Source organism: Pygoscelis adeliae, unplaced genomic scaffold (genome assembly GCF_000699105.1).
Source record: "Pygoscelis adeliae isolate BGI_AS28 unplaced genomic scaffold, ASM69910v1 Scaffold16, whole genome shotgun sequence".
Taxonomy (NCBI): Eukaryota; Metazoa; Chordata; class Aves; order Sphenisciformes; family Spheniscidae; genus Pygoscelis; species Pygoscelis adeliae.
The window spans coordinates 4,070,049-4,093,780 of record NW_008825162.1 but is presented as its reverse complement, the minus strand read 5'-3'; the positions used below and the strand labels follow the sequence as shown (position 1 = coordinate 4,093,780).

The window sequence follows — 23,732 nt, the reverse complement described above, 5'->3', positions numbered from 1 at the left end:
CACAGCTTTGAGAAAATTAACTCCTTGGTATGTCGAGCTATTTAGGACTGAAAGTACTTGCTGAAAATGAGGAGGGCGTTAGAGAAGAAAGCTCCTGTATCGCTACATTGTCTATTGGAATGATAAAGCTAAAGAAGCCTCAGTGGACTACATCGTTGCTGTAGTCGCATATAGAGCCATCTTATGCTAGCATGTTATGACAGGGAGATACTGATGGAAAATGGCTTGTTTCTGTTGCCAAGAAGAGTGAGTGAACTGGTTAGGCAAACTGATTTCATAATTCAGTTGAGCTGTAATTGCAAATTTAAAGATAGATTGGAGCCTTGCATCACTGAGCATGGCCTTAGAGAAGGAACAGACAGTGGTACCTTTGTTTCTTGACTTTTTTCCCATAAAATCACTCTTTGTGAGTGATTAAGGAAATATAATTCAGAGCCCTCTGATTATTTTGAGTCTCTTGTAAACCATACTGTTCTCAGTGCTCTCAGCTGGTGTAATAGCAGTCTGGGTGCTGGCGGTAAGAAGGGTGCAAAGATTGGACCGGGCATTCTTGTTCCCTTTATCGATAGATGAACAAAAGGACACATTGGCACTAGCGTGCCCCATTTCCATCTTCAGTCAGATCTGGATCACAGCCTTTAGACCCCCCAAGTCAGAGTTTTTTCTTGGGCAGGGGAGAGTGGGGTGGATCAGCAGTAGATGGGTTCACGACAAAAGAAGTTTAATTTGTTGCATGTTCCCTTATATAACACAAAGTTATATCAAAGTATATCATAAATAGACTGCAGTTACGTAGATACGAAAGGTAGAGAGCGGGAAGACGGCAACGTAATTCTGATCAGCAGAGCTAGGGAGCGATTCTTGTTTTAGCTCTTCTCGCTTCTGTGCATAGTGCTTGAGGATCAGAGTGTTGAATCCATCTCTTAACACTTTAGTAAAACTAGCGGAAAAGCCAAGGTTGCAATATCTTTTCTTTCCTTTCCTCCAGCTCGTGCACATAGATGCGCAATCTTCCTCACAGATCTCATGGTATAGCAGATCCAGGCAGCAGAACAAGGCTATTCAATTACCAGGCATTCGCCTTTTCTGAAACCAATACTGATTTATACACACACTTTATGTATAAAAGTGTATGAAAGCAGCATCTATGGAAATCCGCATTAGTACAGGTTTTGTTCCCTTACAGCTCGCAACTGGACAACTTGCTTTTTTGCAGTTCAGTGATGCGGGTGGTTTTTATTTGTTCTTTTTCTCATTTGTTTAGCATGCGACCTCCTGTCTTTAGTGTTGACTCCCCTGCTCGTCTTACCCAGTATTTCCATGTAGTTAAAACACCTGATAAAGAGGTGCTGGTCTTTTCTCAGTATTTACTGTTTTCCTTTGAAAAAGAAGCTGCAGTGGACAAATGGGGCAAAGGTGACTCCCTTTCATTCTGTTTTTCATAAGTAGGCATGGCTAACATGGTTTTAATCTCTCTCTCAGTGTATCTGGTGCTTCTCAAAATGTGAGCTTAATAAAATATTTATAAAGTCTCCAATGGAATGAGCCATGTAAGTGCAAGATAATTCTATTAATTAGGGATCTCTCAATCTCACAAACACTAAATTGGGAGGGGGGGATTATCTGAATACAAAATGCACAGCTTGAGCCTTTTAATTTTTTGATAAATAAAACAATCTTTGATATTGAAGGGGACTGTAGAGAATTGAACTATATATATCCATATCCAGATAAACAAAAATCACTTTCCCAGAAGACAAAAAATAGCTCAATACTCCCCTCTATCCTCTTGAAAAAGAAAAAGACCATTTGTTTTGAATCTTCATTGCAGATGAGTTTTTAATATACTGAGCATAGCTGCTTGTAGATAAGGCCTTTTCATAATCACACTTGACTGTAAAAACAAAAAACAACGTAATAGAGAAACCACCTATTTCAGGTTACGGCATTTTCTACATTTAAAGCGTATCCTTGGTTATCGTCCTGTGTTTCTGTAACACCCCCTGAGCTCTGTTGCAGCCGGTGGAGGGCATGCCAGGGAGAGAGAGAATTCTTGGTGGATGGGGATCTGCGGTAGAGGCCTGTGTGTGGGAGGGGGAGAGGGGCTCGTGGTTGGGCTCACTCACGGCGCCTGTTCAGGCTTTAAAGTAATAAAGGCTTCATTAATGTATTACAGCAAATGACCCTTGCTGATTTGCAGGTCCTCTACTGCTTGCTTGTGGCGCTGAGTGTGCTATCAAATTTGGGTGTAGTGGGAACATGGTTGTGCACTGACTAATACAGAGACCAGCCTTGCCTCCCCTTGATTATGCTGTGTCAAGGGTGTCTGACCAGGAATCCTGTTTACATTCTTTAGATAGGTGATTAGTTTTCGTTTGGGAGCTGAATGCCCTTTGTCCAACATGCAGGACCACAGTAATTCTGCTCCTGGGTTGTTTCAGTTGAAGGGCATGTAATCTCTTTCTGTTCTCTCTGTCCCTTTCTTTCCTACTCCCCTCTTTGCCCCCCCCCGCCAGTACAACAGTGCATTTTCATTACATGTGATTGCAGGCATGTCTGGATGAATATTAAGATGGGGGTGGGGGGTGGAAGTCTGAATTGCCTGGCAGAATCTGCCAAAGCACCTGAACACCAAATCTCTCTGTCTCTCAAGGGTCAGAGCCGGTATGCACCAGAGTTAGAAAAGTCATGTAGGCATGGAAAAGAGTGAGTCAGCTCCTTCTTCAACCAGTATCAATCAGTTTAGTTCCAAAGGAATTACAGTTTCTACATGAGCATCCTTATTTTTATATGTAAAATTTGATAGCTGCTGTATGTTCCGTTTGGCTTTTAAATTCCTAGATTTTACAACCATATGAGAATTTTAACTTTCATTGTTGTGGAGAAAGGCTTGAAAACCTGCATGCCAGCAGCTGAAAATAGCAGGCAGATCATGTGGACTTCAGAGTTGTATACATGCATTTGAAATGTCACGAGCTCTATGCAAAATTTATGGCATGCTGAATATCTGGCTCATCATTTGGAAAAGATGGGTTTGGTACTGGGTTTTATATCACTTGAAATTCTGGACCTGTTGCAAGGTTTTGCAGGACTCGTAGATGAACCTGCTGTCTAAACTCGGAATAACTTGGCTGAAGTCTGTGGATTAACCCCAGAGTAAATATGTACAATATCAGAACACTAAAAATCATGATTTGCTTTTGGCATCTCTCTTTATATGCATTATGTTTTATGGACAATAATGAGAAATATTAATACCAGAAAATATTTCTCTAGGTTGAAATAATCGAAAGTACCATTATTTTAAGAAGGCGGGGAGGTTGTGAGGCAGGAGGAGTATTTATACTGTAAACTTTGTCTTCCTCTTACATTGATGGTATAGCTCCACCTTCGGGAGAAGTTTCGTGATGCGTTTAATCCACAGCGTGGGCTGCTGAGAGCAGAGTCCTCGTACCTTCCCAGCCCTGCCTTGTGTTTGCTGCCACCTTCTTTGTGTCAGGTCTAATGATCCTGTGGTCACATAGGGAATCTCACTGTAAGTGATGACTGAAAATCAGTATTTGGGAGGTTAGTTCACGGTCAGAACAGCAGGCGTGGCCTGATGCACTGGAAGTGGTGGAAGTATGTGGTTTGGGGAAGAAGCTCTTGGGCAGCCTGCCGTGAGACTAAGCATATCAAGAAAATGTATCCTTAGGTTTAGGTCAACCTCAGTCCAGTATTGGCATGAAAAGGTGATGTGCTGTAACCCGTGGCCATTCCCATGAGCTCCTGAGCGGCCTGCCGCTGGAGTAACACACACCACTGCAATCTCCCCTGCTAGTGCTAAGGTTCAAGGACCTGCACCGCGTGCCATTTTGGAGAGCCAGTGCAGCTGAAATTACTAGTACAGGATGAGGTTAGTTCACCATGCAGCCCTGTGACCTCTTGTGCTGCGCAGGAGAGCAGGCAGAAGAAGGCAGAGCCGTGGGAGGCAGGAGCCTTTTGGGGCAGGCAGCCGCCGGTGCTCCCATTAGCTGGCAGTGCTTGTGGAACAGTAGCTGTAGCTTTCTGTCCTGCAGGAGAGCAGCCACCTCTTGGACTTAATTTTCCCAGTTGGTGTACCAGAAGTTTTGCCAAGCGTGCAGCCTTGCCACACGGTGTGTAGGAACGGGTTAATTTCAGAATGAAGAAAAGGCTACCTACCATCGAGCTCTGTTTTCTTTTTCTGTGCAGTCAAAAGCTCCGTATGTCGCTAATGTGTCCTATCGCTAATGTAAAATTCCCAGACTCGTTGATTAGTGAAGCTAGACAGTAGACAGGGTCCAAGTGGCTAACCATGTGAGAAATTCAGTGACTGTAGGCTACTGTTAATTAACCTAGAATCTAGCAACATGGCATAGTGTCTGTGTGATGTTATATTATCTTCAGCAGCTCAATTAAATCAAGGAGTGAGACGCAGAGCAGACGTAACTCGGCAAAATAAACAGACAACTTGAGTCAGCCTTCATAATTTGGTGCGACATCACGTAAATAAATGCAATAACTTGTTTAGCATAGTTAAGCAGTTTGCTGCTCAAAAGCTTATTTGCATGACATCTCATTTTGAATAGGTTAAGTTGTGGCAAATTAGGTCTGTGCCTTCAGTCTGATGTATTCCGCAGAAAAGAGAGGAAAAAATCCTCCACCAGAGATATGTCATTTGTAAATTGAAATTCTACATTTGTTTTCTATAGCAACAAACTGGAACATATGGATTCCATGTTTAAATGATTCACTTTCCATACCATTGCTGTCATGTTAGCATTTCTTGATGTATGTGAGAGATAACTTTAACCCTCTGTAATTGCTCTTAATGTTGACTGTTATTCTTCCATTACTTACTAGACTGTTCTGTCGCAGATACACGAGTGTACATCTGGGTTACAGTCTTCTATATTTAGAGGAGATAAGGCTGTTGTCCTTGCCATATTTCGATGAGGATAATTGGTTTCTGTCTCTAAAATCATATTGAGTCTTTGGTTGCAGGAAGTGGTTTGCACCCACTCTGGTGTGGGTGTCTAGACTGAAAGTACTCGACTGTGCTTTAGTATCCTTTTAAAAAAATAAGATCTTTATCACATATGCCTATTTCACTCATAGGAGCCTGAATTCCTATGTGGTATGAAGCTTATCCTTTTTGGCCCGTTGCAGAGTTTTATTGCATATCAAGACTTTTTGATCACCGTCTAATTGGAAGGGAATAACAATTTCAAGAAGTGTCTGTATTTTGAAATGCTTGCACCAAAAATTGCCACATATTAGCTGTTGTGGTAACTCCCCACTGAATGTTGTTTCCCCCTCCCCTGGCGACTACGCGGCCGCAAACCATGGAACAGGCACACAGGCAGTTGCTGAGAAAGCTAATGAACTTGGGTGTCCTAGCGTACCTCCATCCTCTGCCCATGTGTCCACTCTAACTTACAAAGATGGTCTGTTCTTTATGTAAATAAAATGTTTAAGCCAGAGGCGGTCACGAGCAACAGGTAGATATTCCTGTCTTCCCTAGAATCCAGCCGAAATGTCAGCCCCGTCCTCAGAAAGGGGCTTTGCTGGTACAATTCACTCTTACTGGACATAGTAAAGTGGAGAGTGAAGTCCTTCACTGTTTTCTGCATCCCCCTATACGAGGCTGTTAATTGAAGTACTACAAAGAACACAAGATTCCTTCCAAGACCAAAAATAAGCGAGAGACTGTCTCTTCAAAGCACCACTTGGTGATCCCTGCAATAATGATACACTTGCATGCATCAAGTATTTCTGTGATTTCTGTTCCATTCAGGCTATGAAAATATTCAGGTTTTGGAGTTATAAATTATTGCACTGAAAATTTTCTTAGGTTTTGAAATAATGGAAATTGTTGCGTTTCACTAATAGCCTTCTAAAAATTAGATGATACTGAAAGCAATCCGGTAAATAACCGATTCATTCGGTTCATTGGCTTTGTTTACCTCTGCTCCAGATTTTATTCATACAAATCCTCTCTGCTTGTTGAAAACACCATTGCTTGCAAGCGTGGTGGTGTTAGGTGGTCCTTCACTAGTAGCTTTGAAGATATACCAAGGTGTGTCATAGCAGGATCTGGTTCATTGTCACTTTTTTCTAAACCATCTACTAATGAGGTGATTTTTTGTTTTCCTTGTTTACATGAAGCACGGTTTCAGACTAGACTCTTCAGGCACACGCCTTGCTTCTGTCAAAATGCTGCCAGTAATTTCAGTTGAATAGGATGGAGCCATGCATGGGAAATGCTTCAAAACAAAGCTGATGGATGGATCTGGCATAAGCTTTGTTTTGTACTTCTGTTCTTGGATCGAGAGCTAAGAAAAATCTCTTTAATTTCTTGTTTGATGAATACAGTAGATGTAATATTCTTCTCAAGCAGGCTTTTTGTTGTGAGGATGTGAATGACAATCGGGGCTTTTTGCCCCGAGTGCAGCGTTTAAGCTGTCAATAAATAAAAAAGTCACAGTAGGCATTTGGAATGTCTTCTTGCGTAACTCGGGGAAGGAATTGCACCTGCCGTCATGCTTTGGTTCATGCTGGATCTTCTCTTTGTTTTCCACGAAAGTAATCTTGCCCTCTGTAATCTGAAGAAGAAAAATCAGAGGAAAACCTTAATTTAAAAATATTAAAAAGGCAGAAAGCTGTGAGAAATATGTTCCAGACGGAACTGCATGTGACATTGCTAGAAGCGTCCCCTCAGGACCAGCTTTTCTCCCATCCCAGAAAATGCTCAAATCCACTCTGCAGAGATGGAAACCACTGGTAGTCTGACAACTTTTTCTTCTGTTTTGGGGGGGGGCTTTTTTAGCCTATAATGGAACTGATAGAATTGCTTCTATTGCCCAATGAGTTTCTAAACTAGTTTCAGTTGCATAGTTGCATTTGGGCGGCAGTGTTGATCTGCTCGAGGGTAGGAAGGTTCTGCAGAGGGACCTGGACAGGCTGGATCGATGGGCCGAGGCCAACTGTATGAGATTCAACAAGGCCAAGTGCCGGGTCCTGCACTTTGGCCACAACAACCCCACGCAGCGCTACAGGCTGGGGGAAGAGTGGCTGGAAAGCTGCCTGGCGGAAAAGGACCTGGGGGTGCTGGTCGACAGCCGGCTGACCATGAGCCGGCAGTGTGCCCAGGCGGCCAAGAAGGCCAATGGCATCCTGGCCTGTATCAGAAATAGTGTGGCCAGCAGGAGCAGGGAAGTGATCGTGCCCCTGTACTCGGCACTGGTGAGGCCGAACCTCGAATACTGTGTTCAGTTTTGGGCCCCTCACTACAAGAAGGACATGGAGGTGCTGGAGCGTGTCCAGAGAAGGGCAACGAGGCTGGTGAGGGGTCTGGAGAACAAGTCTTATGAGGAGCGGCTGAGGGAGCTGGGGTTGTTTAGCCTGGAGAAAAGGAGGCTGAGGGGAGACCTCGTTGCTCTCTACAACCACCTGAAAGGAGGTTGTGGCGAGGTGGGGGTCAGTCTCTTCTCCCAAGTAACAAGCGATAGGACGAGAGGAAATGGCCTCAAGTTGCACCAGGGGAGGTTTAGATTGGATGTGAGGAAACACTTCTTTACTGAGAGAGTGGTTAAACATTGGAACAGGCTGCCCAGGGAAGTGGTTGAGTCCCCATCCCTGGAGGTATTTAAAAGACGGGTAGATGAGGCGCTTAGGGACATGGTTTAGTGGGCATGGTGGTGTTGACGGTTGAACTTGATGATCTTAGAGGTCTTTTCCAACCTTAATGATTCTGTGATTTAAGTAGACAGGATTTCAGCATCCCCTCTGTATTTAAGACATTGGTTATGATAGCGTGCCTTGGTGCTCAGTCCTGATGTAGTGAAATAACTTGACGGAGAGTTACAGGACAAAAAAATCAAGGCATTGAGGGCACCCCTGCTTTGACACAGGCAGGTGGAAGGAGCCTTTTCTTCCACAGGGAAGTGTAAAATTAATATATGTTGGACCTTTAGGAAAGGGATACTGCTTTTCAGTGGTGTCATGGTAAGTAGAAATTGGCATTATGTGGTGCTAAATTGAAAATTAAGCATATGGCTAAGGTCCTGCTCTGCTTTTCATTTGTTAGCTTAAACCTATAAAAATTGTTCTGATTCAAGTATAATGTCTGTTTCTCAATGGGGAAATCTCATTGTAAGAATTAGTGGAAGATGTCACGTGTGTGGCTGGCAAACGGAAACACTGGTGAAAAGAAATAGTATCTAGCTCTTATTTAGGGCTTTTCATGAGCAGATCTCAATTCACTTCCCAAGGAGGGAAGGATTATTAAAGACTATTTCAGGTACAGAACTGAGTAGCTTTCAGTGAGTTTTCTTTATGTTGTGTCTGTGTGGAAGAGGATTTTGGGTTTGGGGTTTTTTTTCCCTACTGAGAGATTGGTGACCTGTGTCCTGCCAGTGCAGTATGTGTTCAGTATCGTGCAATTTGTTCACCAGCTTACGCACCTTTCCTGCCTTCTGGAAATCTGATGTTTGATAGTAGCAGAGCTTACATGTGCTATTGTAGAGGGGTTTGAACCAACTTCTGTTTCCCCTGCAGATGAAAGTGGTGTGCAGAAGGAGCAGTATACACTGAGAGATTTAGTGTCAGGCAATCGCTTCTCTGGAGGATTAAATGAAGCCTTCAAAAAGGCACATCCTTCTGCCTTTTACTTACAAGATTCGTAACCCAAACTGCTGGCTCTGTTCATGGGACTTTTTTTACAAGAAGCCTTAAAATATGGCTTCTTACATTTATTTACTTGGATTCTTCTCTTTAATTTGTATATGCAATAGTCCGACTCCTCCAACAACTATATGATCAGCTGGCAAGAAATTGTTGTTCTGAAATGCAGCCTAGGTAAAGCTATCAAACTGGATGGTAGCGTGAGCTATAGTCCGTGTCTGTAGAGCAGAGGAAGAAAACCACGTTGCACAATGCCTGTCTGCTTTTTCAAATTCTGCTATTGTTTTAAAAATCCGTGCCCCACATGTCAGTCATCTCTTGTTAAAACAAGGCCTCTGACCAAGAGCCTTCATTGAATAAGAATTACAGTAACACGATCCGAAAGCTCACAGACTGGGAACTCCTCAAAACCTGGCATGGGAGGAATTTTTTTCCTTCATTTATCATAGAGTTAATATATGCGGCTTCTCAGGCACAAGGGGACGAGGGGAAAAGAAATAGATTGTGAACATTATTATTAATCCAGATGCTTAGAAATGAGCAGTCATGTTTTCCCAAATTATGCAACTGATTCAAAAATAATGATGTATTTTAAAAATGATGCCTTTGGGTTTTGTGCCTTCCAGATAAAATGCTCAGCTCATTTTCATGTTTCGGCAATCCCAAGAATTATAGAACTACTATTTAAAATAGATACCGACAATTCCTAAATACACTCTTTTCTTCTTGTTTCTGGAGTTTTCATTGAAATATCTAGCATCACCATAACTGGAGAATTTAGTAGCAATATTATTCATGTAAATTATATTCCTTCTTTCCTGCGCCCTCCCTCTGCTCCTGCTAAAATGTTGGAATACTTGGGCAGCGTAGCACAGTGAGGGATGACAGTGTGAATAATAGCATCAGGTAAGTTTACTAAATGCCTCTAAAAACAGGACTACAGGTTGTTCAGTACAAAGGCAGAGATGAATGTAACAGTTAAGAAATCGCATTGCCCATGCAAATTTGAAAACAAAACCAGATTTTTCTCTCAAAATTGTGCCAGTCTCTTCAGGAGAGGTAAGATTCCACTCCGAAATTTCTACGCGCTTCCTGTGCATGTGAAAACATTTCTGGTCATGGCAGTGTCCCATGATCGGTATAGTAAGTGTGCTTTGGTCTGTCACTGGTATTTTCTGAGACCGTCGTGTTTGTCTCCTGGCTGGCAGGCAAAGATTTAAAATCTTGATTGTTGGAAGGCATGGCTGTGCTGGCATGTCCCAGCAACGGGGCATAAGCCCAAGGCAAAGACTTTGAACATAAGACTGCAGTTTCCCTCAATTTGGGCTCAGACGGTTTTGGTTTCTGAGTAGAATCCGTAACGGTTTGCAGGTGGGAGAGGTGATGTTATGGAGGAAGGAATTCAGGTGAGCTGTGGTATTTCAGCTACAGCTTACCTCTAACTAATGGTTCATATCAGAAAATTAGAAAATCTGCGTAAGTATTAAAAAGAATGAAATAGGATTTTCTGTGTTCACTGTACAATTTAAGGCCTTGCTTCCAAATTATATGCTGTTCCTAGTTTCCAAATGTTGCATTAAAGTGATGTAGAAAAGACTGTGTCAGCCCTTGTGTATGTTATTTACCGTGCTGCTTTGTCTTCCCTTTCCAGCACTTACAGAACCCTGCAAACTTCCATAATGCAGCAACAGAGCTCCTGGACTGGTGCGGAGACCCCAGAGCCTTCCAGAGGCCATTCGAGCAGAGCCTGATGGGTTGTTTGACGGTACGTCCGCTCCCTCTGTGGCGGTGGTTCCTAGCCTCTGTTTTATACTGTATGCAGTCTGTCGCGGCCAAGGGAACTTGATTTTCAGAATCTGCATTTTGTGGGGGTTTTTGTCATTTTATCTTAAACACGTGAAGCCAGATCCCAACAACTGTTTATTTGACTCCATTACTTAACAGGAAGCAAAATGCAATAACAAGAAGTTAAATCATAAAAGGGAAAAAACATTTATAGTTAGGTTACTTACAAGCCCACAGGCTAGGTTACTTGATATGCACATACAATATTTATTTTCATGGTTTGAAGTTGCTAAGTGAGCTGTGTTGTTATGGAGTTAAAGGATTTTTTTTTTTTTAAGGCATTTATTTTCCTTTGCTCATTTTTGGTGGGATTGGACGGCTACTTGTCTTCTATCCTAAGTATGCTGTACTTTCAGCTAAACAGTGTTTCTGACATGCCTGTTCGGCTTGCTTTGTTACATATATTGACTGCAGGTCTAACCCTGACATACTAATTCCAACAGTTTTATTGACTTAAATCCTTTTCTTTCCATTTTCTTTTTATTAAGACCAGTGCAGTTCGTAAAGCAACTTACTTATAATGCATTGAAAATATATTTTATTGTGTGCACAACAGCATTTTTTTCTTTTGGAAGTTTTATTTCCCATGCACCCAGCAGCAGGATCCAGTCCGAAATTGTTACGTGGAGTCAAGGCTTTAGCGGAATTAAATTCTGACTGGAGTAGGAGTGTTCAAAAGCTGCACTGCAATTTGCAGAACAAGTTGATATAAATGAATAGTCACAAAAGAGAGAGAAATTTTAAAATTACTATTGAAGAGACTATCATTGTATTTGTTGGGGGAACAGAAGCGCAGGAATTATTTTCATGCACTATGTAGCTGATGCATATAAAACAGACACTAAGACTGAGATTCAGTTGCCAGAAATCCAAATGTTAAGGAATGGCTCCATCTTAATGTGCTCAAGTGTATAACATCCCTCAGATTTCTATGTCAAAAAATTAGAATAAATCCAGTGATCTAAGGAGGTGCATATCATTCTTCCAATCAGAAAAGAAAATAATTAAAGAAAGTTAGAAATGTTAGGAGAGTCCAAAGATAAGATAATTAACGATTCTGTTTGAAGTAAAAGTTATCTACAGTATATAACCTCAGTCATGAAAAACTGTACATAGGATCTGATGTGACCATAAATATATTTTATTTATATTTTTTTAAAACCTTGTTAGCATTTTCAGGTTAGCGTTTGGGAAAGGAGACATTCAGCTTAAGTATACTTAGGTAGCTTGTGCCCAATATTTCTCCGCAGACCTCTGCTAGAACATTGTCAAGCTGACCTGTGACTTCCTTGCTGTTTAAATCTTTTTTTTTCTACATAAGCAGACCTGTAGCCCTGTCCAAGTGCAGGGTCAAAATAAGGTCTGGCTGCTAGTGATTCACTGTCTTCACAGAGCATAGGGAAAGCAAGAAGGAAATGCTCCATGAAAAATAGTGAGGTAAAACACACAATACCTGGTTATCAGAGTTTCTTGAAAAGAAAATACTATCTTTCTTCTGACAAGAAAGAAAGAAAAAAAGTCCTTATAATTTAAGTACTGTTAAGATTTGAACAGCATGTATTGCTTTGCTTCATGCTCCTGCCTGAAATCCGAACAGGGTGACATGAAATCCCCCTTTCCCAAGCTTGTTATGGGAGAGCGCTATCTGCAGTGTAGGACTGACTGGCAGCAGCATCTTTATCACATGTTGTAATCTCATTATATTCCTAACAAGGAAAAAACACAGGAACTTAACCAGTTGGCTTGCTTTGTTTTAGATAAATACACAGGATTTGCAGAATGCATATAAACTGCAATGACTATGTGTTTCTTGTCCCTAATTTTAAAATCCCTCTAAGGAGGGTATTCTTTAATTTCTCGCTGTGTACATCCCTCTTCCTGCTTCCCATTAAACGGGCTTAACTACATGGTTATACCCCAAGAGGGTGATATGCCCTGTTTCTTCCTAATACGTAGCAGTACAATAGGCAAGGACTCCTTTTTTTTTTTTTCTTTTAAAAATTCATTCTATCTGAGCTTGCTCATATATAACTTCTTTCTAAATAATATTTTCTTCTTCAAAATTTAGCAAAGGTTGATGTTGAGGCTTGTTGTCCTCTTACAGGAAAATGTGTTTATCTACCTTTATTTTACAAACATAATAGAACTTCAGTCTGTTTCCAGGGAAATTGTTCAGAAAGTTGCAAATAATTGAAAGGCAGCGGAAATACTGGAATATCATGAGTACATTTAACATTTGCTTGCTTAGCTACTATCAGAAGCCAATTTTTCTTAACACTGACAAAGTTTATCAGTGTTCTTCTTTGTGAGGATTATGCTAAAAGAAAATTGAAAAATCAGTATGGAAGTCTGTTCAACCGCTAAAACAGGATTGTTGTTTTGTTTTGCCAGTCTTCAAAAAGACCTTCAAAAACAAATTCCCTTAAAACTTCCATATTTTTGGATATGCTTTTTAAAGCAAGTAGTCTCTACCATCATTACAGTATTTGAGCTGTGTGGATTCCTAAAGGCAAGTGCATTTAATCCAGAAGTTCTACAAATACTCAAAATGCTTGCTTGCTTGCTTATAAGGTTCCTCCTCTGTAGTGTACCAAAGGATTTTTTTTTTTCCTTTTACGACTTTCTGTTCTGTTAGCTCTCTGACCAGGGAAAAAGTGGTATACTGAACTGTTCTGGAACCATCAAGGGATATGAAATCATCATATCCTACTAGCAGATAACACAGTATATCCTAATCCAAATTGAAATATATTAATATGTCATGACTGCAGAAGGGCAAGCTCTCTCAGGAATGAACAAACCATCCATTCATACACTGCAAAGTTTAAATGCATCAGATGTCATGACAGAGCATCAAAACAGATCTGTTGTATCACGAATAGCCAATTTAATGGTACCTCTGGTATAACAGAGTCTTTGCATCATTTAAGTTTTATCTATTTTTTTTTTTCAAAAATTAACCAATTAGATTTAATCCTATTAATAAAAAGGAAAAAAAAAAGCTCAAAACCTTGAAATTGTGCTTTAATTTTAAGAAACGGTTCTTAGAAAGTAGTTCTGTTTATCCTACACACCATCTTCATATCTGCACTCTCAGTAATATCTGGTTCACTTTATAACATCAGTATGTTTTTATTCCTGTTGCCAGTCTAACAGACCCTGAATGGATGCAGAAGAATGCTCTTAGAAGTACTCAGCTTGGGCATCAGCAGAGAAGCTTACAGCTTCACTTACGGAATCACTGGTTTTGATAATAATACAGAAAATAGAGAAGGTTTTCTGTGCTTAAATTGTAATGCCAGCACTTGGGGAAATCTTGATGACTTGAAAATTTCATGAGTTAGCTAGACAGCGCATGTTGAACGTCAACACGTTTCTAGTGTTCATTTTTCTGCAGTGATTTTTTTTTTCTCTTTTAGAATAATAGATGTGCACAGTATACATACTGGCTATTAGCAGTAGATAATTATTTTTACATATCAGCAGTACCTGATATTACTGGAGTTAAATTTGCTACTATGGGCTCTAGTGACATTGTATGCAGGATAATAGGAAGGGTTTTATTATCTCAAGAACAAATTCAGGATTTGGTGCAACAGCTGAAATTTTACCAGAGAGGTGTCTAATAAGGCCTGTAAACAGGCTTTGTTTAGCTAGTTAAATACTTGCGTTAGTTGTATAGGATACTTTAAATGATTGCACTTCTAGAGGTGAAATAATTTCTGCTTGTGACAAAGAACTTAGGCTGATGCTGTCAAGGCCTATGAATAAAATGAGAATAATTCTGTGCAGTGCAGTCAAAGAGAAAAGGTTTAGAGTACACAGGTAAACCTATGGCTTGCACTATAAAAATAAATATTTTTTTTTTCATTAACTAAGCCCCAAAAGCTGTGCCCCTTCTGGCAAAAATGTGTGTGGCTGCACATGCATCACTGTTATGTTCAAACAGTTCTGGCAGACACTAATTCTAGAGCTTACCTTTTTGGGCTCACCCATCACAGAAAATCACCAAAGTGAGTGGGTAATACAAGTTTATAAAGAAAACGCGTTTCAACAGATAAATAGAAGTCAAGGAGGGGGGAGGGGTAAGCTTTGAATCTGTTTTCTTCCTTGCAAGCTACAGGATACAGAAAAGTTGACTTAAACAGCTTTGATTGAACTCATGCAAACAAATAATCATCTTTCTCAGAGACAATAAACTGTCTTCTGACTTGCCAAGGAAAGCTAGGTGTTATTTTTCAACAGTAGTTATTTTCAAATCAAATAGAACTGTCTGTAGGCCAGAAATTTGAATTATAATTGAAATCATTGATTCTATAAATAATTGAAATTGCAACGGATACGGTGTTCTTTGGTATGTAGCATTACCTGTTGCACAGTGTTACGGGGAGCTGATTAAAATAATCTCCACTTTCCACAAACCAGACATAGCTATGTTTTTATTATGATCAAAACAGTTTCTGATTCTAGTGTTCGTAGTTCATAATGCACTTTGGGATGAGATTATATTACGGTAAGGCTAATATTCTTGATAAATTTAAGAATATCATTCTCTAAAAATGAACTGTATATGGCATTACCTTACTGTCTTCCAAAAGAAACAGCTTCGGTTACTACAGAGCGGTTAAAAAAAATAACCCTACTTTGGTTGGACAAGGTTGTCTCACACTCTTTGCCTTTACTCAGATCCACTCTAGGCTCATCCTATGTCTGCTCTTGCCAAGCGGTTTAATATGTTAAATGATCTTACTGAGGGCATTGGCTATCTTTTGTGCCGGTGCTGCAGCAAAAATGGAAATGAGGGGACAGCTGAGAGCAAAACGGGCAGATTTACAGACTTGTCTTCAGCGAAGGGCGATAAAGGCACTGCTTTGTTCTCTTACTGCGCTTCAGCGTTACGAGGCGCCGAGTTCATCGTTCTTCGGGGCTCTTCAGCGTGCCTGAAAAGGAAATAAAAGGGGGCAAGAGAAGCACAGCTGTGTGCAGTTACTCTGTAACTGTACCTAGAGGCTTAGTCTACGAAATTAAAATCCAGCACCACAACGGTTTTGGACAGTAGGAGGAACTTAGGTAAGCAGGGTGCGCTTACCTGAGCTGGCTCTTGGCCAAAGCACTGAATGTAACAGAGCTTCTCTAGTGAAAACTGGGGTCTCTGACCACCATGGTTAGGACCTGGGTCTGTCTCTCTTTCCATCCAAGAGATGGCACTTCCTACCCCAGTTTGTCCACAAAAAGCTATGCTGAAATAGTCATTAAAAGTGCCCTTCCCCCCACCCCCCACTATCTTAATGTTCTAGATTTTCTCTCCAAATGCTGGGTCTACCTCAGTCATGAGATGTGGGAAACTCACCCATGTTTGTTTAGGAAATGTTTCTCTTTAAGTTAAAGAAAAACAACACCCAAAACTGTAGTCCTAGTTGTACTCTATCTGAGGATTATGGATTTCATCTAAATCTTTTGTGCTGCTTGTAGCTCTTACTAGATCTCTGTATTGCTGAAAAGAGTTGCTGAAATAAGAATCTGTGTTAAACTGATGGAAGTATCTGCTATAGGTTCATTTTTTTAGTGATACTGATAAACGGTACAATAATCTTTTGAATTGCATTTCTCTTTGGAAAATCCTGGAATTGAGACTGTTGAGGATTTTTTAGGTCATTTTAAGAAAAATAAAAATAGCTGCTCTCAGTTTCATGATACAGAGATCTATTTTAGCTTATCCAATATTTCATGAAAAATACAATTGATTTAAAAAAAAAAAAAGACAAGAATGGTATCTTTGAATAATGTCAAGTTTCCGCAACAGTATGCCTCAGACAGCAAAAAACCCCAAAGTCGAGCTAATGCTAATGTGTTCACAAGGTATCTGCTGCTACATTGACTTCACACCAGGCTGGGTTCGTTCTGTTTAATGCAGACAAGTATGTAATCAAAGTCAACATGTGATACTCAAAAATCAGATGTCAAATCAGGTTAGGGTCTGAATGTCAGTAATTACAGATGGAAGAGTTGGTTCAGCGTATCTATACCCAGAAAATGGCAGGATGCAGCTGCCCGTTAGAGCCCTAGAAATGTTGCATTTAGTCTTTGTATCCAAGACTTCCAGAGCAAAAAGTTCATGTGGAAGAAACTCTGCTTCCATTGTCCTCTCCCTTCATTTGTTAAGCACACAGTTTTATGTGTTTGCAGTGCATCGCAGCACTCCAGGGCTGTGTACGTGCTGTACCGTCAGAGTACAGCCAGCAGGCACAGAACGCTCTGCTTTGGAGCAGCTCACAGTGCTACCAAATAGCTCAGTATTACTGCCTGTCGTATGACCTCATGGTGTCCTAAGGCCCCCCTCCCCCCCCCTTTTTTTTTTTTGGCTTAATTTCGTTAGTCAAGTCACGGGTTATCTTACAACTTTAGAATATTTGTTTGAGGTGTGTTACTGTCAAAATGCTTTTGGAATTCCTGGATCACTTGCGTCATGTGATGGCTGTATGTTTCATCCGCAGCATTGTTCAAAGTCTGCCAGGACTCAGGTGGCAACAGTATTGCAGTGACCCAGTGATCAGCTGGCTTAATTAAAGCAAAATCCCTGCATCTTTCCCTCTGGGAGAAAATTTCAGATGCAGAAGGTTGAGTATAGTGACCTTCTCTTCTATGTTTATGGTTGTTAGACATGCAGAGGAGAGGAAGAGGATGTAAAGGAGGAGATATCCTTATTCAGCATGGTTTACTTCACTGTTGCAGGAAGTGTCAAGAAAAGCAGTAGATGGCAGGGATACTGGTTTATTTGATTTTGTAATTATGGTCCTTATCCACCTAATGGGGTGGTAAATATATTTTGAGAAAACCCTAGTTTAAATACACAGGCTCTGTAGAGTCTCTCACATTTGCAGAACCTACTTAATATCTATTTTCAAGCATCAAAGGCAAGAAACTAGTTAATGATATATAACTTTACTCAGCTGCTTTGATTGTCTGTATTGTTGAGACAGCCCTTCTGCAACCGCAGTGCAAGAGTCTCATCAGACCAGGACTTCAGATCACAAAGATTTCTTCCTCCCCCCCCCCTTTTTTTTTTTTCTGTTTGAGGCAGATCACTATTCATGTTGCAAAATTCCTCAATTTGCTTCCTGTTTATCTGATCTTTGTGTGTTACTGAGGGGGAAAAATTACCATCTACATTGCAGAATTCTAATTACAAAATTTCTGCTGTAGTCTTCAAACTGCATTCAGATAATTTCAAGTATGCACAAGTGGCTGAACACAGAGCTGTCTGAACTAGCAATCAGCTGGCATTTTTAGTTTTGAGCAGCCAGCAAATTGAATTGGTAAAATTCATTCTGATGCCAGCAGGGGGGGGTGCTCTTGACTGCTGCTAGTTAAGAGATTCATTGAAAGCGCAACATAATGGGAAGGGAGTTTTGTAATAAGCAGTCATATAGCTCTCTTGATTAACAGGCCTTTTAGGTTAAGAGGTACATTGTTCCAGTACTTCGTGGTGTGATGACAGGAAGGGCAGGGAGTGGAGCTTGCCATGGTGTAGCTCCTTAGCCTCACAAAAGGAGAAAAGGAGGGGGGGGGGGAAGAAGTATTGCAGTTGAATTCGGCAAAGAGGAGAGAAGTTGGTAGCTGAATGTCTCTGTTTTTCACGTTATTAAAACCTAACTCTCATCATTTTTTCCCTCGCTGTCAACGACCCTCGGAGTTCAGGCATCTGGAACTCTGCAGAGCTGTGTCACAGGCAGTGAACGCAATATTATTCAGATTAAAGATTTCAAAGTTTTGGGGTGATCAGATTTTCTTATTGACAGTTAATGTTACAGTAATGTTTGTGTGCAAATAAGGTATATGTTCCTTTAAAGACACAGCTTGAAATAGTTGTCAGCACCATATCTAAGTTAAAATAAAAGCTAGGTGTTACAAGCATATGTAGGAAATAGGCTAGCTTTTATAAGGTCTGTCTAAACTGTTATTGTAAAATAACAGAGAAATATTAAGTGTTGAACCTTGGGCTGGCCAAGCACCTCTCTCAACCGTGATAAAGGATGATCTTCTCAACTTATGATTGTGGTACCACTGGCAACTATGTCTATCTTTTTTTTTTTTTTAAATGCACTACTTTTCAACTGAATTTTATGGCATGTATGCTTAGGTCAACTAAGATACATGCTTACAGCATTGCAGAATGAAGTCATGGTTGAACACATGGTGCCGCCTGCATGTTGTCTGAATTTTTACCAGTGTGCTCAACTTGTATTAGCAGTTAGAGAAAGCCTGAGTATGTTTGCAAGTGGTATCGTATCACTTAGCCATAACATTGAATGGATAATTGAAACTATGTTGACTCAATCCCATCTGATCAGCGCTGTTACCTGAGTAAGATCAAAATCAGAGGAGGTTTCAAACTTGGGAGAGTTCCTGGGGCAGGGTTCAGGCTGAGCTGGGTGGCTCCAGTCAGTAGCGGATGTCTGGAATCACTGAGATTGGGCTTGGGACGGACCTAAGGGAGCATGGTGTCCACTCTTCTTCCCCAAGCTGGGATGTCATACAGATATTTTCTGGTCTAGTATAAATCCCCTTACCCCCCAGACTCCAGGGGGATTGATAGGTAGCCTGTTCCAGTGCTTGGTGATCTTTAATACCTAGAACCTTTCCCCTGTATTTATCCTTAGGCACTTGTACACTGGGCAGATGAATTCTGCTGTGTGTTCCCAATTTTCTATTTGGGCATTTGATTTTTCTTTCCCATCTGTAGTATTTCATATGTGTGTTTGGCCTGGCTTTTGGAACATTTTTCCAGTTTATAAAGATTGTTTTAAACTTTTATCCTGTAAGTGTTTGCAGACTCTTCTGCCTGTTATCATCTAGAAGTTTGGCAGTTTACTCTGTTTCATTGTCCAAGTCACGACTGAATACATAGAAATGACCTGTATCCAGACAAGTTATGATCTGACAGAGAACTGTTAATTAATAATCTGAGTAAAATTTATACTGCTGTCATCTGGGCTATGTTCCTCTGTTATGACAGTGTCATATAGGGCAATGTCAAAAGGCATATTAGAGTTAAGATGTGTTACATCCGCTATCTTGCTTACACTTACAAGGCCAGTTAACTCATCAGAGAAGACGACTGCACTGTGCTGATGGATTCGTGATGATATTCTCTATTACTCACTTAATGTTTATTTAGTAATTCGTTTCGTTGTCTGTCTGGGTGCTTGTAACTTTTGAGATTCACCTTTTTACCATCTTAAAACCAGAGATTTGATGTTGCCTCCAAGGTCTCTGTCTTGAATGAATTGCTGAAAATAATCATTAGCAGTTACAAGGTTTGCCCGGGCTAGTTCCTTTTGAGGCACGCTAAGGTAAATTTCAGCAGGGTCTGCTGACTTTAATATATTAAACTTACCAAATGTCTTGTAGTTAGTTCTTTGCGTTTTCTGGATCATGTTCCTATGACGCATTTGTCATCTTGTTTCTGAGAAATCTCAGTGTTTATTTAAAAGGCCAGGAGGTCCCTAGCATACAGGTTCACCGGAGGAAAGCCTTCCAAGTACCGAGTGAGCAATGTCTGACCTCAGTTGTAGGCAACCTGAAACAGGGTCTTTGGAGGATATATGATCTGTTCTGTTTGCCTTTCATTTTGAAATAAAAGTAAGTCTTTAGCTGTCACAATTGAAAGAAAAACTTAAAACTTTAAATACAGTTAACGCAAAAATTCATAAGCCTATGAAGACACTGGAAATAAAAAGTGAACTACCCTATTTGTGTTGACCAAGGGGACTGCTGAGAAGTGGTGTACAAAAGCCAAGGGCCAGGCGAGAAGGGCCCAGAGAAAGTCCTCCTGAGCATGGTTAGACCAATTTGTTTTACAGAGCCTCTTTCTGCATTCAGCGGAGTGCATAGGAGAAAAATTTAGGTGGAAAATGACTCTTGGCAAAATGAAAATTTTATTAGAAATGTCTGTTTTCTATTAAGTAGCTGAGGGTTTTGTTGCTGTTCTGTTGAGAGGAGGAAGAGGTTTTGTGCAGTTTGTCAGTGGAAGCACTTTCTTTCAAATCTAGATTTTTATTTTTTTTTTTAGCTAAAATGAATTTGCAATCTGTTTTCCCTCATATTTTTCATTAAAAACTTGAGCAATAAGTAGTAGTTTGACTGGCTGACGTCTCTAGACTCGCAAGTTCAGATTCCGCCTTCTCATGCTCTCCTTCTATGACCAGGTGACCCGCCTAGTGGACGAGGGAAAGGCTGTGGATGTGGTCTACCTGGACTTCAGTAAGGCCTTTGACACCGTCTCCCACAGCATTCTCCTCGAGAAGCTGGCGGCTCACGGCTTAGACAGGTGGACTCTGCGCTGGGTCAAAAACTGGCTGGACGGCCGGGCCCAGAGAGTTGTGGTAAATGGAGTTCAATCCAGTTGGCGGCCGGTCACGAGCGGTGTTCCCCAGGGCTCAGTTTTGGGGCCAGTTCTGTTTAATATCTTTATCAATGATCTGGATGAGGGGATCGAGTGCACCCTCAGTAAGTTTGCAGACACCACCAAGTTGGGCGGCAGTGTTGATCTGCTCGAGGGTAGGAAGGCTCTGCAGAGGGACCTGGACAGGCTGGATCGATGGGCCCAGGCCAACTGTATGAGATTCAACAAGGCCAAGTGCCGGGTCCTGCACTTTGGCCACAACAACCCCATGCAGCGCTACAGGCTTGGGGAAGAGTGGCTGGAAAGCTGCCTGGCGGAAAAGGACCTGGGGGTACTGGTCGACAGCCGGCTGAACATGAGCCGACAGTGTGCCCAGGCGGCCAAGAAGGCCAACGGCATCCTGGCCTGTATCAGAAATAGTGTGGCCAGCAGGAGCAGGGAAGTGATAGTGCCCCTGTACTCAGCACTGGTGCGGCCGCACCTCGAATACTGTGTTCAGTTTTGGGCCCCTCACTACAAGAAGGATGTTGAGATGTTGGAACGTGTCCAGAGAAGGGCAACGAGGCTGGTGAGGGGTCTGGAGAACAAGCCTTATGAGGAGCGGCTGAGGGAGCTGGGGTTGTTTAGCCTGGAGAAAAGGAGGCTGAGGGGAGACCTCATTGCTCTCTACAACTACCTGAAAGGAGGTTGTAGCGAGGTGGGTGTCGGTCTCTTCTCCCAAGTAACTGGCGAAAGGACGAGAGGAAATGGCCTCAAGTTGCGCCAGGGGAGGTTTAGATTGGATGTAAGGAAAAATTTCTTTACTGAAAGAGTGGTTAAACATTGGACCAGGCTGCCCAGGGGAGTGGTTGAGTCACCATCCCTGGAAGTATTTAAAAGACGGGTAGATGAGGCGCTTAGGGACATGGTTTAGTGGGCATGGTGTTGTTGGGTTGATGGTTGGACTCGATGATCTTGGAGGTCTCTTCCAACCTTAATGATTCTATGATTCTATGCTCAGTCTTCTGCTTGCAGGGCTTGCTAAGGTATAGCTTCACCCGCTTTGAGGTAGGCTTTAGCAGGACGATGCCATGGCCATCGGGGTGCGGTCAGTGTCGGGGCTGCACGCCCTGGCATCTGGAAGCTCTGCTTTTGGCCACGGTGAGGTACAGAGCGGTGCTTTCTCTGGTGGAGGAAATTAACCAAAGGAAACTCATGTCAAATGAGAGTTTGACAGGTTAGGCCTTACCCTGTTGTGAGGACTCAGACTGACCCAGACTTTGCAACCTATTCAGTGCAGACATTGCAATCATAGATTGGCTTTTGTGGGCTCAGGGCTTTAGGATTCTCTGTATTTCCTGAGTTACCTTGTAGAATTTTTTCTGTAATTGGCAAGATACCAGTTGATAGTAGTGATTTGGCCTCTGGCCAGCAGGGTCTCAGTATCCGTAGCTTCATGTTTTAAAGTGAACCAAACATATAAGCAGACTGTGTTTTTTAAGTTACTGTGCACTCGCTGATGAGCAGGTGTTTCTGCCTTCGTTCCCCTCCGGTTTCAAAATGAAGAGTTCAATGATAATGTGCTTTTTCAAAACAGAAAATGGGAGGGCCCATTCTCCTTTATTTTACAGACCTGAGTAGCACTCTGAAAGGCGTTCCTCTGTGGTGGTACAGTAGATGATGCCTAAAGGAGTTTAAGTAATGTTTACGCATTAATGAGACATTGCCCTCAGGAGCCTTTAACAAGATGGTTTTTCTTTAGAGGAGCTTTCTGCCCACTTCCTACTGATCCCTTCCCTAATGTCTACCTGTCAGTGGCTGAACTACGGTGATACTGGAAGTAGGAAAGGGAAACAGATTTCCAAGTGTGTCCGTGTCTTACAGATCTCATGGCAGCCCACCAGTCTTCACTCCTATTGCTAACTTACATGAAATATGAGATACCTTGTTGTTCTGCTGTTGTTCTTTTGCCTGTGGTTTTTTATTTTATCTTATTTTTGCAAGTTTGGACCCAGAGTCTTAGCCAGGCTATTAACAATAATCTGACTTTTAGGTGTAAGGATTAAACGCTAATCTACCAAGTTGGAAATGTTTTTTGATGTATCAAAAATAATTGCATTCTTTCTCGCAAATTATTTTTTCTTTCCTATCTAAAACTTAAGATTGTAAAGAGAAATAGGAGATAAAACAGTAGGTGTATTCTAGGGTTGTGTATTACTGTACTGATTATCCCAAATTCTCATTTCATTTCCCTGAAGGTCTCTACTGCTCAACTGTGAGATTGGGAGGGTTAAAAAAAAATTAGGGAGGGGACACTCCCATCTGATAAACTCTTGTGAATCTGTAATTTCTAAATTAATAGGAACAACAGAAACGACAAATGTCTACCTGGGAACTTTATCCATGCTAATTCATAGAATCATAGAATAGTTTGGGTTGGCAGGGACCTCTAAAGGTCATCTAGTCCAACCCCCCTGCCCTGGGCAGGGACATCTTCAACTAGATCAGGTTGCTCAGAGTCCCGTCCAACCTGACCTGGAATGGTTCCAGGGATGGGGCATCCAACACCTCTCTGGGCAACCTGGGCCAGTGCCTCACCACCCTCAGCATAAAACATTTCTTCCTTCTCTCTAGTCTCAATCTACCCCCCTTTAGTTTAAAGCCATTCCCCCTTGTCCTGTCACAACAGGCCCTGCTAAAAAGTTTGTCCCCATCTTTTTTAGAAGCCCCCTTGAAGTACTGAAAGGCCACAATAAGGTCTCCCCGAAGCCTTCTCTTCTCCAGGCTGAACAACCCCAACTCTCTCAGCCTTTCTTCA

General features: G+C 41.5%; 1 long non-coding RNA gene across 1 annotated transcript in view; it reads left to right on the top strand.

Moving 5' to 3' along the window:
* Positions 1-10,446, top strand: part of LOC103920864 — a 164,417-nt gene extending 153,971 nt beyond the window's left edge. Inside the window, exon 4 of the long non-coding RNA XR_663822.1 lies at positions 10,337-10,446. This is a non-coding gene — a long non-coding RNA (uncharacterized LOC103920864). The remainder of the gene's footprint in view (positions 1-10,336) is intronic.
* Positions 10,447-23,732: the final 13,286 nt, after the last annotated feature.